The sequence below is a fragment of the Podarcis bocagei genome, assembly GCF_964188305.1.
Source record: "Podarcis bocagei genome assembly, chromosome: 11".
Lineage (NCBI taxonomy): Eukaryota > Metazoa > Chordata > Lepidosauria > Squamata > Lacertidae > Podarcis > Podarcis bocagei.
The window spans coordinates 50,845,798-50,857,296 of NC_138136.1; the positions used below are offsets into that span (position 1 = coordinate 50,845,798).

At 44.3% G+C, this 11,499-nt stretch overlaps 1 long non-coding RNA gene across 1 annotated transcript; it reads left to right on the forward strand.

Annotated features, from left to right (window-relative positions):
* The first annotated feature begins 3,763 nt into the window (after nt 1-3,763).
* On the forward strand, nt 3,764-11,088 carry LOC308597421. Its single transcript, XR_014012966.1, has 3 exons — nt 3,764-3,810; nt 8,723-9,379; nt 10,707-11,088. It is a non-coding gene; the product is annotated as an uncharacterized lncRNA (long non-coding RNA).
* Nucleotides 11,089-11,499: the final 411 nt, after the last annotated feature.

Genomic DNA, 11,499 nt, shown 5'->3' on the forward strand with positions numbered 1-11,499 from the left:
TCCCATGCATTGCTCCTCCTTTGGATAGCAGACATAGGGCTGGACCTAGGCTTAGTCATACATACCAGGGTCTCGTGGAAGTCGGCTCAGCCACCCTGAGTCTTGTTAGTTTGAATCAGCCTGCTCTAAGCATGACTAAGCCTGGATCCACTCCATTTACATTTCCTCCTCCAAGGGTTAATATTTAATCTGTTGTCTTCTGATGCAAAAGTCTGGAAGAAATCAGTTCAGAGACAGCTAAACACAATAGAATGGAAATAAAGGTAGTAGTTTAAGGCCCCATCTGCACTATAAATGTAAAGCAGTATATCACTTTGAACAATACAGTGGTACCTCGGTTTAAGAACAGTCCTGTTAACAAACAATTTGGTTTACGAACTCCGCAAAACCGGAAGTAGTGTCCCGATTTGCAAACTTTACCTCAGTCTAAGAATGGAATCTGAACAGTGGAAAGGCACCAGCGGCAGGAGGCCTCATTAGGGAAAGTGCGCCTCGGTTTAAGAACGGTTTCGGTTTAAGAACGGACTTCCGGAATGGATTAAGTTTGTAAACTGGGGTACCACTATAATGGCTTGCCCCAAAGACTCATGAGAGCTGCAGTTTGTTATTAAGGGTGCTGAGAGTTGTTAGGAGACCCCTGTTCCCCTCACCCAGCTACAATTCTCAGAGTGATTTAACAGTCGTTCTCTCTTCCCAGGGAAACTCCTTGGGGGTTCTTTGGGGGAAGCCATGGCTGCTTAAAGTGATATAAAACTGCTTTAAATGTATAGTGCAGATGGGCCTTAGGTCCTTAATGTGGATGGAGTTAAAAACTGATGGCACCATTTGCAGACTTTTAAAAAGAACTGGAGACTCATGTTACACAGCATGGCGTGGATTCATTTCTTTTGTGTAAACCACAACAACAGCTGCACAATCATGCAAACTGAAAATGCTTATGTTTGGAAACTTTAACAAGGGAAATTACTGGTTACAAGAAAAACTGTAGGGTCGCTTGGGTTCTCTTCTGTGACGTATCAGACACTTCCACACAATATGTGAAGAAAATGCAAGCAATTATTACAGAGGAGTAGAATGTACTGTTACTCCGTCCATATTGTCCTTTCTAAAACTGTAACCCTCTGAAGTGGCCTGATATTTCAACTGAATTTCTTCTGTTTGTTGCATCATCTTATCATGTTGATATGTGCATATAATTTTTTAAAAAAAGAACATAGGAGCATAACACGTATGTTGGATCAGGCTGGGATAGACCCCTACTATGAAACCCTGCAAATCTGCTCTGCCAGTCAGTGTATTGAGTTAGATGGACCAGTGATCTGACTCAGTACAAGGCAGATTCCAATGTGCATCCTATAGCCAAAACAATATAAATGTTAAGAGTCAAATGCACAGTATTAGGGCAACTGCAAGTCTGGGTAATGGGAGACACACTACAAACAACTGGGAGGACTGGCCTGCACTGCCTCTTGTTGCAGATGCAGGCTTCTCCAAAAGAAACAAACTCCATTTTTGGGAGAGATTTTTGAATAAAGCTTTCGAGCCAATAAAAAGGGAGCCTAGAGATGCTGGAAGCAGCCAGGAAAATGGCCAGATCCTTCCTTTATACAGTGGTACCTTGGTTCTCAAATGGCTTGGTACGCAAACAACTTGGAACCCAAACGCGGCAAACCCGGAAGTAAGTGTTTTGGTTTGTGAACCTTTTTCGGAAGCCAAATGTGTTCCGTTTTGAGTGTTACGCTTCCATTTTGAGTGTCACACTTCCGTTTTGAGTGTTATGCTGAGGTCTGTCTGTTTTTTGCTATTTATTTTGCATTTTTGTTTTTGCAGCTCTTTTTTGTGTGTGTTTGTAACTGTGTGGAACCCAGTTCAGCTACTGATTGATTGTGTGACTGCAGTACATTGTTTACTGCTTTCATTTTATGGATCAATGGTCTCGTTAGATAGTAAAATTCATGTTAAATTGCTGTTTTAGGGGTTGTTTTTAAAAGTCTGGAACGGATTAATCCATTTTGCATTACTTTCTATGGGAAAGCGTGCCTTGGTTTTGGAACAATTTGGTTTTGGAACAGACTTCTGGAATGGTTTAAGTTTAAGAACCAAAGTACTACTGTATACTGTATTGGCCCGAATATAAGCTGCACCTTCAAAATTGGAGGGGAGAAACAAAAAAAATAACCAAATATAAGTCGCTTCATTCCTCACTGCTCCTGGCTGCACACTGGGCAGGGTTTTTTTTAAATATTTATTAAAGTTTTCACAATATTACATAATGAAAAATAAAAAATAAAAAACAGTTAAAAATAATTCCATCTCCAGTGTCTGGTTATGGTGTTTCTGATCTTTTTCCCTTTATAACTGAAGGATAAGCCTTGGGGGAATTCCCACCTAAAAATGATTCCGTTGCTTCTCAACAGGGCGACCAAATCTCTATAATTGGACCTAAGGTCCAAAAGATGTTTCAGAATATCCTTAAATATTTCCACTTTTGACTGATGTATTTCCAAGGTCTTCTGGAAGTGCAGACTCAAGATTTTGTCTCTCTCCTCTTTTGTTTGGAGGGTGATCAAACAGTCTCTCACCCTCTTCTTCCTCCCTCCTTTTCCAAGCCTGAAAGCACTCACTATCTTGAAACTATCCTTCCTCAAATCTGGGTTCCAAAAGTCTGCAAATTCCTGCGTAAGAAATTCAATCAAATTGTGTTTCTCCAATTCAGGTACGGCCCTGACCCTTAAATTCGCTTGTTTCTCCTTCAACGCAATCATAGACAGTATTGACTTGTGGTCTTCAAGTTGTTTGTGCAACGGTGGTATCTTCTCTTCTACAACAGTGGCTGTAGCAGTTGCAATTTCCTTAGCCTCTTCGGCTGTCTTTCGTGTCGAGGTGGATTCCTGCAGTAATTTCTGGATAGTTTCTGTATTGGTATTTACCTTCTGTCCCAAATTATTAATACTTGTGGTATTTTGATCAATTTTGCCCGATGCCTCGGCTACTTGTTTACTTATTCTTTCCAAAGATTCATTTATTTTTCCTAGTGCCTGAGCCAGGGCATCGTCAGTTGCCATACCTTTGGATTTAGGTTGTGCCGATGAGGTTACTGTTGGTAAACCAGAAGGGCCAGATGTCGAAGCCCTTCTTTGCAGCCCACTGTCTGTGCGAAATACTCTGCCAGACCTCGTTGCTTGTAACAGATCTATCTTCTCTTTCCCATCTGCCAGAACCCTCAAGATATAGCCCAAGGTCAATCTCACGATCAGAGTCAGAGTTGTTTTGAAGTGGAAAATCCCCTTAGCCCAGCTGCAGTTGTAACAGTTTCAAACTTCCTCTAGGGGGACACAGTAACAATCAAGAATGTCTTAAAGTAATTAACTTCTCCCTTTCGCCCCCTAGTTCACCAAAAAGACAACAGTTTCTATCTCAGTTATATCCTGTTACTTTAAAACCAGAAGAAGCCTGTCACACTGGGCAGGGTTGAGGGTGGTGAGGGTGGTGGGCCTTTCCCTTCCCGGCCTTGGGGGAGAGGATGGGGGACTATGCGCGGGGCGGGTGCTGCTTTGCCGCACTCCTGGCGCTGTTTGCCCCTTGCTCCTGGCTGCATAACATAAGGTAGCGAATATAAGCCACACTTTAACTTTTCACGGTCGGAATTGGGGGGAAAAGTGAGGCTTATATTCAGGCCAATACGGTATATTTCCCAATCTGTTAGCTGCGGCTTTCCAAACAAGCATTTCCTGGCATTCTCCTCTGGGTACACAGCAAAGGAAGTCGAACCACAGCAAGCCAGAAAAGGGAGCTGAACAAGGGCTCCAGGTATTTGTCAGTCGGAATGAGACTGTGTGCATGTCTCTAGCACACTTTCTCTTCTCCACCCACAGGGGGGGAGGAGGCTATGATGGTGGCTAGCTTGAGTACTGTGTGAAGGATCGCTCAAGGCCTACCAACAAAAGAACACCTGTGTTCCCTTAATACAGAGGTGGCTGGTGCCTCTTGGGACTGGCGGGGTGGAAGACAGGGAGCCGAAAGAGTAGGTGCAGCCAGAGCCAATGAAAGGAACAACAAACACCTTCAAGTTTTCTCCCCACCTTCTTCCCTGATGAGTTCTACAATGGCAACACAGACACTAAGGAAGAATGGGAACCTGACAGGCAATGCCTTTGCTTGGACAACTTGCAATTAAGAAGGTGGGCAGATGAGGGCCAGCAGAGCAAAAAAACCCATATATTTTTTTTTATTTGCATACCACCCTGCACCTGTAGCTACTGCTTATAACCTGCATCAGCAGTTGGTACTTGCAAGAGGCTGGGGGAGAGACTTGTCCTCATGGCTCTCCTCAACATTTGCCTTTTGGTCCTGCCAGCCTCCTTTGGAGGAGAGGTGTGGGAGCCAGCTGTACATCATGCACCCTCACCTCTGAACTGTATGTAAGCCAGGCTCTTTGGAGGGCAGGTAGACCAGTACCAAAAACTTTATTGTCGGTTAACTTTTGTTTTTGTTTTGCATTCATGTACGTAAGCCTAGATTGGTTGGATTTATTCTGTGTCTGCTAAACTGTTGGTTTTTTGTAATTTTGAAGTTACTGACATGTTCTGTAACTTTTATATTTGTAATTCCAATGTTCTCTATTTTAATGTTTTGGGTGTTTGCTGTCAGCTGATTTGGGCACAGCTTGTGGAAATGTGGCATATAAGTGCAACCAATCAACCCATGGGATTCACTAGCTAGCTACTCGAGTGTAATGGTATTTTAAATGCCATCAGACAAAGAAAGAAACTCATTTATCAATTTTATTGTATTACCTGTTTTCTCCTGAACACGTTGAGGGAGCAATGACAAGTCAATGAAAGCAGGAGCGTAGCTAGCTGCTCCAGCCCCCGGATCAGCTGGGGTTGGGCGAGCCACCCAGAGGGGTGGGGCAATCCATGCATGGGGCACTGTGGTGATCCATCCATGGGGGCCGCGGCAATCCGCCCAGGGGGGCGGTGCGGTGCCATGCGGTGAGCTGCCCACAGAGTCTGCCTAGTAGACGCAAGCCCCATGCTGCCATTTTGGGCAGCACGGGGCCCAAGCCAACACCTCACTCCCAGGAGAGATGCGTGGCTCAGGCACACTGCAGGCCAGGCCCTGTGGTAAGTTCTGCCCTCCATGGTGTGCCATTTTGTCACCCCCTCACCCAGGGCGGTCTGCACCCTCCCTTCCTACGCCCCTGAATGAATGCATACAATGGTATGAAGCACACAATACCTGCCCCCACAGTTTGAAATTTCCAAAAGCCCTCTTGGCTTTTGGAAAATGGGGCCCACGTGAAGAATTTGGAAGGAGATAATTCATGCAGTTGCTAGATCTAGAATAGGCATAACTACAATATCTATATCCTGTATACCAGGGGTCTGCAACCCGCGGCTCCGGAGCCGCATGTGGCTCTTTTACATCTTTGCTGCGGCTCCGGGGCGGATACTAGTGAGGGGAGGAGGCGCATTGTGCGCCCCGACACTCCTCACTGTGGCGGGCGCTGTACTGGCTGTGACGTCGCATGGGGGCGGTACGTGCGTTAGTCACGCACCGTCCCGACGTCACCTTCCCGCCCGCTGTCAGATCGTGGCTCCGGAGATATATTTGTTTTAAATGTCGCAATGGTTTTGTGGCTCCCAGTTGTTGTTTTTTCTTCGGAAATGGGTCCAAGTGGCTCTTTTTGTCTTAAAGGTTGCAGACCCCTGCTGTATACTAACAGGAAACTCATTTGCTGAGTGCCAATCCTTATGCAACCAAAACAGCACCATTCATGCCCAAGAACATACTCCTTAAGGGGATAAACCCCCAAAAGAGACCCAAAAGAGTCCAACGAGGAGTGAGCCTGCTCAGTGGCCATGGGATGATGATTGACTGTTGGAGGAGGAATGGGAAACTGGGTGGTGGTGGAATGGAGTCTCTTAGAAGATGGCATGGCTGGCTGGCTGGAACTCTGAACAGAAGCCCTTGACACTTCAACATCTTGTTGCTGGGCCCACTTGTAATTGGAAGGCAAACAAGTGAATAAGAAAAAGGACCAGATGAAAGGAAGCAACAAAGAAATGTGGTGAGCAAGAGTCTCAGTAGGAGGGAAAGCGAGCTGTGATGTAGGGGGGTGGGAAATAGGAAGCACCACATTTGAGGAAGAAAAGTGTGAGTAAAAAAAAAAAAATTAAATCACTGAATCATAAGATGTTTATGACCACAAAAGGTATATCCCATCTACTTAGATTTTAAAAAGGCATGAAGATGATCCTTTCTGCGAAGGAGCTCTCGCAGCCAAAAATACATTATACAAAAATCAATATTCATCACCTTGGGTTAGGCAATGGATGGTGAATCACCCTGCTGGTGTCTGTCTGTATGAGAATAGATTTTCTTTTCTTGGAGGCTGCATACATGCAAAATGTAATCCATGTGTAATAAAGGAAAGACAGGCAACAGAAGAACAAGTCAGACCATAAGTGAATACTGAACTTGGACATATTTCAGTGAGGGGGGGAAACTTTGATCTCTAATCTGAGGAAACTGGCATGAGGTTGGTGGGGATGGGCGACTCTTTGCAAAAATCACTTGACTGGCAAGCTGTACTAAATTCAGAGAAATTACACATACACCCGGACAACACCATTACTGGCCCCAACAACATCACACATACCATCTCGGGACTATTTAATTGCTCATCATCTAACATTGTGTATGCCATCAAATGCCAACAGTGTCCTTCAGCTCTCTATATTGGACAAACAGGCCAAACCTTACGCCAAAGAATAAACGGACATAAATCTGACATCAAGAATCACAAAACAGAGAAACCAGTAGGAGAACACTTCAATCTCCCAGGACATTCTATACAAGATCTCAAAGTAGCTGTTTTACTACAAAGGAATTTCAGAAATAGACTGGAAAGAGAAGCTGCTGAATTACAACTCATTACCAAACTTAAAACCATGGAGAGACCTGGTCTGAACAGAGACATTGGATTCTTATTCTCATTATACATGACTAAGCCATTTCTCACCTTCTCACCCCTTGCCTTTTCCTGTAAGACCTATTACAGTCGTTAAGACTGGTACGGAAGCTGTACTACCCGGGACAGGTTGGGGTTGTGCAGAGTTGTTAAGGCAGCAGAGAGCATTGTTGGCTGCCCACTCTCCACCTTAGAGCAGATTTATGCCACAAGGTGCCATAGGAAGGCACTGGACATAGTAAAAGATCCATCGCATCCTGGTCACTGTCTCTTCGAGCTCCTGCCGTCGGGACGGAGATACAGGACGATGAAGACAAGAACAAGCCGTCTTAAGAACAGCTTCTTCCCCAGAGCGATCTCGGCCCTGAATGGGAAGCCTGGACTTTGAAAGTCATCTAATCTTCCTTGCTGTTTTATACTGTATTGTTTTAATTAGTGTTTTTATAGTTGATTTGATTTTGTGTGGAGTGCCCTACCTGGGTGGATGGAGCAGCCAAGTAATTTCGTTGTCCCCGAGAGCGGGCAATGACAATAAAGATATTATTATTATTATTATTATTATTATTATTATTATTATTATTATTATTATTATGAGTCGTCAACAGGCTCATCTCAGCTATCTGCCAATCTCCCATTCCCACCACCCTTCTGAGTAATACCCCTCCCCACCTTCTCACTATATAGAAGGATCTGGCAACTTCTGTTTCAGTGTATCTGAAGAAGTGTGCATGCACACGAAAGCTCATACCAAGAACTAACTTAGTTGGTCTTTAAGGTGCTACTGGAAGGAATTTTTTTATTTTAAATTCAGAGAAGTGCAAAACATGAAGGATAGTCATGCTTTGATTCTCCTACCATTTTGCAAAAATGCGAACGGCCTTCAAAGTCGAATTGAATCAGATTTCTTCCCCCCACCCATAGTGGCTGGTGCAGTGCAAATCTTGGACAACTCTGTGACAACAGAGGGTTGCCCAACGATGGAACAATGTTTTGGGGAGTCTGAATATTCTTTTGTAAGTGGACCCATCTTCATGAGTGAGCAACTGTGTACTCCCAGGGACCTAAACTGGTTTTAAATCAGGCATTCCAAGTTCATTCCCTTATGGAGAGACACCAAATTCTCAATGGAAGGACCCTGCTATCTGAAATGAGTTGGGTCTCTGTCTCCCAATTCCGGGGGGATGGCTGACTACATGTGCATATTAGAGGCAATGCGGCTTAGGGCAAAGGTAGCTGACTTTTTTCTGTTCAGGGTTGTGCTTCATCAGGTGGGATCCGTCAAGAGCCATATTCCAGTGGTACCCAATTATTTATCTGCTCACCACTCTCATGAAATTAGGTCTAGGACCTTATGAAAACAGGCTGAGGGCTATAGGTTGCCGATGACACAGGTGAGAGCATCAGACTCACGCAAAGGAGAGATCCATGTTCAGATTCCTACTTAGCAATAAACCTCAGCAGGTGGACTTGGAATAGTCACTCTCTCTTTCAGCTTAGCCTACCTTGCAGCAATATTTTATATTTAAATAGTTTTGATATTTATTGTAAGCCACCCAGAGAACTTTATTTTGGGGGTGGGGTGTTGTACAAGCACCATTAAATAAATGAATAAGTGTGTGTGGGATTTTAGGCTGCTTCCATGACCTTTTCAGTCTCTAATGGGAGGCCATCACAAAAAGGATTTGGAAAACTGAGCTTACTTTTCCCTCTTCCATTATTTGTTTTATCTCTCTTCTCTACCAATAGCCTACTTCCTTCAACTTCCAGAACATCATTTAAGCTGCCTTAAGGCAGGAGTGAGCAGACTTCAGACTTCTGGGATCTACTTTGCCTATTAGGAGAATCCCAAGATTCACCAAAACCAAAGACAGGTGCAAAAGACAAGGAACCAAAGAATTTTGCAGCAAGGAATTTATTTTGCTCTGTGTACCAGAACTTGGATGGAGTCCTTTCACACAAAAATCCACTCCTAGTTCTCACTTTGAGTGTTTGGTTCCACCCCCTGCTCCATCTGAGCAGTGTAATTCAGGGCATGAGAGATTAAATTTTGTCACTGTTGCTGTTGTTAAACAATTGGGAGAAAAATGCTTGCAGAGCTACTGCAAATTAGAGACTACCAGTATATCCCAGTCTACATTTTGCTCACCTTTGTGGAGGGTTGAAAATTAAGATCTCCTGCTGGTTTTTGACCAAAGAACAGTGCAAGGGATTTGAGGAGAAAGGGAATGGATTTAGCAGAACCCACAATATGGTCATAAATCTGCTTCTTCCTCCACTACCAAGTCCCTTCAACTGCCAGAGCAGCCACTGACCCCTTCGCTGGATCTCAGCCATGAGAGGTGGATCTGTGTGAGCCTGGCGCCCTTTGGCTTGATCTGAAGTTTCTGCTGCCCATTCCATAAAGTAAGGTTGCTGTTCTATGCATGCCAACTTAGGAATATTTGAATTCAGTAGCACTGCCTTCTGGGTAAACATGAATAAGGGTTAGGCTGTAGGTTTCATATGCAGCCCAACCCATTGGACAAATCAGGATTGGGACTATGTTGAAAGGGCAAGGAGTTTAACCCTTTCCCCCACCACCTCAATGACATTACAATCCTGACAACACCACACACACCTTTCCTAAAGCTGCTTTTGGCTTCCATTGGTGCTAGTACATTCCTATATTACTTCATGCCACAAATTGCAGCACTTCAGTTTATGAAATCTGAAGATGTTCCTTTGTTAGCCCTGGAACAGAATGGTGTGAAACAGCCATTAAAAGCCTTCCTATGCTAAAGGAAGCGGTACTGGTGTACAGAAATCCATTACTGAATATACAGTTTGGGGGAAATTCAAGCTCAGATGAAGTTCCCAAACTGTCTCCTGTAACTTTCATAATGATAAAACTTACCCATGTTAATAATCTTTGGGGATCTTTTCAAGGAAGAAACATCACAGTTTCTCTAGAATTATAGACTTTGTTAAGGATGACACTCTGGCTTAATTTGAAACATTAAGTGAACCATTACAATGCAGGGGAACATAATGTTTCCATCCATATTTCACATTAGGCATATTATTCAATATATAATGAGAGTGTTCAGTGGTGGCAGAGTTCAGCTGACCTCCTCAGGAGCCATATATAAGAGGAACACTATCAACATTTTATATTCTTCTTGGTAGAAATAATAATAATAAAAAAATGGTAGAAAAAAAGTGTCTAAGATGAAAGGGAAAATGTCCAAGACTTTTGGAAATATCAGAATCTATGTGGTTCTCAAAGGAAAACACTTTAAAGGGCTGCAATAATCAGGGGGCTGGGACCGGGACCTCAGGCCCACAGTCTAGATGCGGCCCTCCAGTCCTCCCTATCTGGCCCTCAAGACTTTCCCCAGGCCACACCTCTCAGTGGCCCTGCTTCACACCTTCCTTGAGTAATTTTACCTGGCTGGAATGTGTCCTTGAACTCTGATAATGCTTCTTGCTTGCTTGCCTGCATGGAAAGGCATGTGTTGAGTGGGTAGAAATTAACAAGATTAATTACCCACCCCTCACTAGAAGGTGGATACTGAGGAATACTGAGGAATGGGCATCGGGAGAAGCTCAGTTGGAGACTGGCTTGGAAGAAAGGATTTGTGATGTGGGGGAGTCAAGAGGTGAGCGTCAGAGGCAGGAGAAGCTGAAGGACTGGAGAGTGAAGAACAGGTGCAAGAGCCAGGTCAGGCAGATTATTTTTTGTATACCACAGCTGCTGCGAGGACTTCGTTGGCCCAAAAATGGAAATCACAAGCAATTCCTACTATTGCGGAGTGGCAGGCGAAAGTGATGGATTATGAGTAGTTAGCCAAACTGACCGGCAGAATTCGGGACCAGGACGACCAGAAATTCCAGGATAATTGGAGTAAATTTGCTGTTTATCTACAGGAGAACTGTAAAAACTTAAAGACGCTAGCAGGACTGAAGTAACTCCTACAATGTAGATAAGATGTTAAAAATTAAAATATTGGATTTGATAAGGGGTACCAGCTGAAGGGAAGGAGGGAAGTCACAAGCTCAGCAGAGCAAAAAGGTTTATATGTTGGTGAATGTATTGTAAGAATGATTGTGTAAGGAAAATAATAAAAATTTATTGGGGGGGGGGAGAAAAAAGAGAGCTAGGTCAGGCTGTGGCAGGAGGTGGGAGGAGGGGGGGAGACATAAGTCAAGGGCTTCCACACTTCCTCCTCCTGCTACTCCTACCTCCCCTGCTCCACTGTCTCTCAGGATCAGGCTAGGACTGAAGAGGGAGGAGCAGGTGGGGGCTACATGCAGGCGTAGTCTTCGTCTGCTTGCATGCAGCTCAGGTGGGAGAGATGCCAAAGTTGAGGTTGGGGGCGGGGCCTCTCTGTTGCAACCACTTCCTCCCTGGGTGCACACCTAGGAGTAGCTGAGAGATGTGGGGCTGATGGACATGCCTTTCCCTAACTTGGAAATATACTTTCAACTATAAAGAGTTGATTCCTCACTCTGGACATGCCTTGCCTGAAAGCCCTGTGACATTT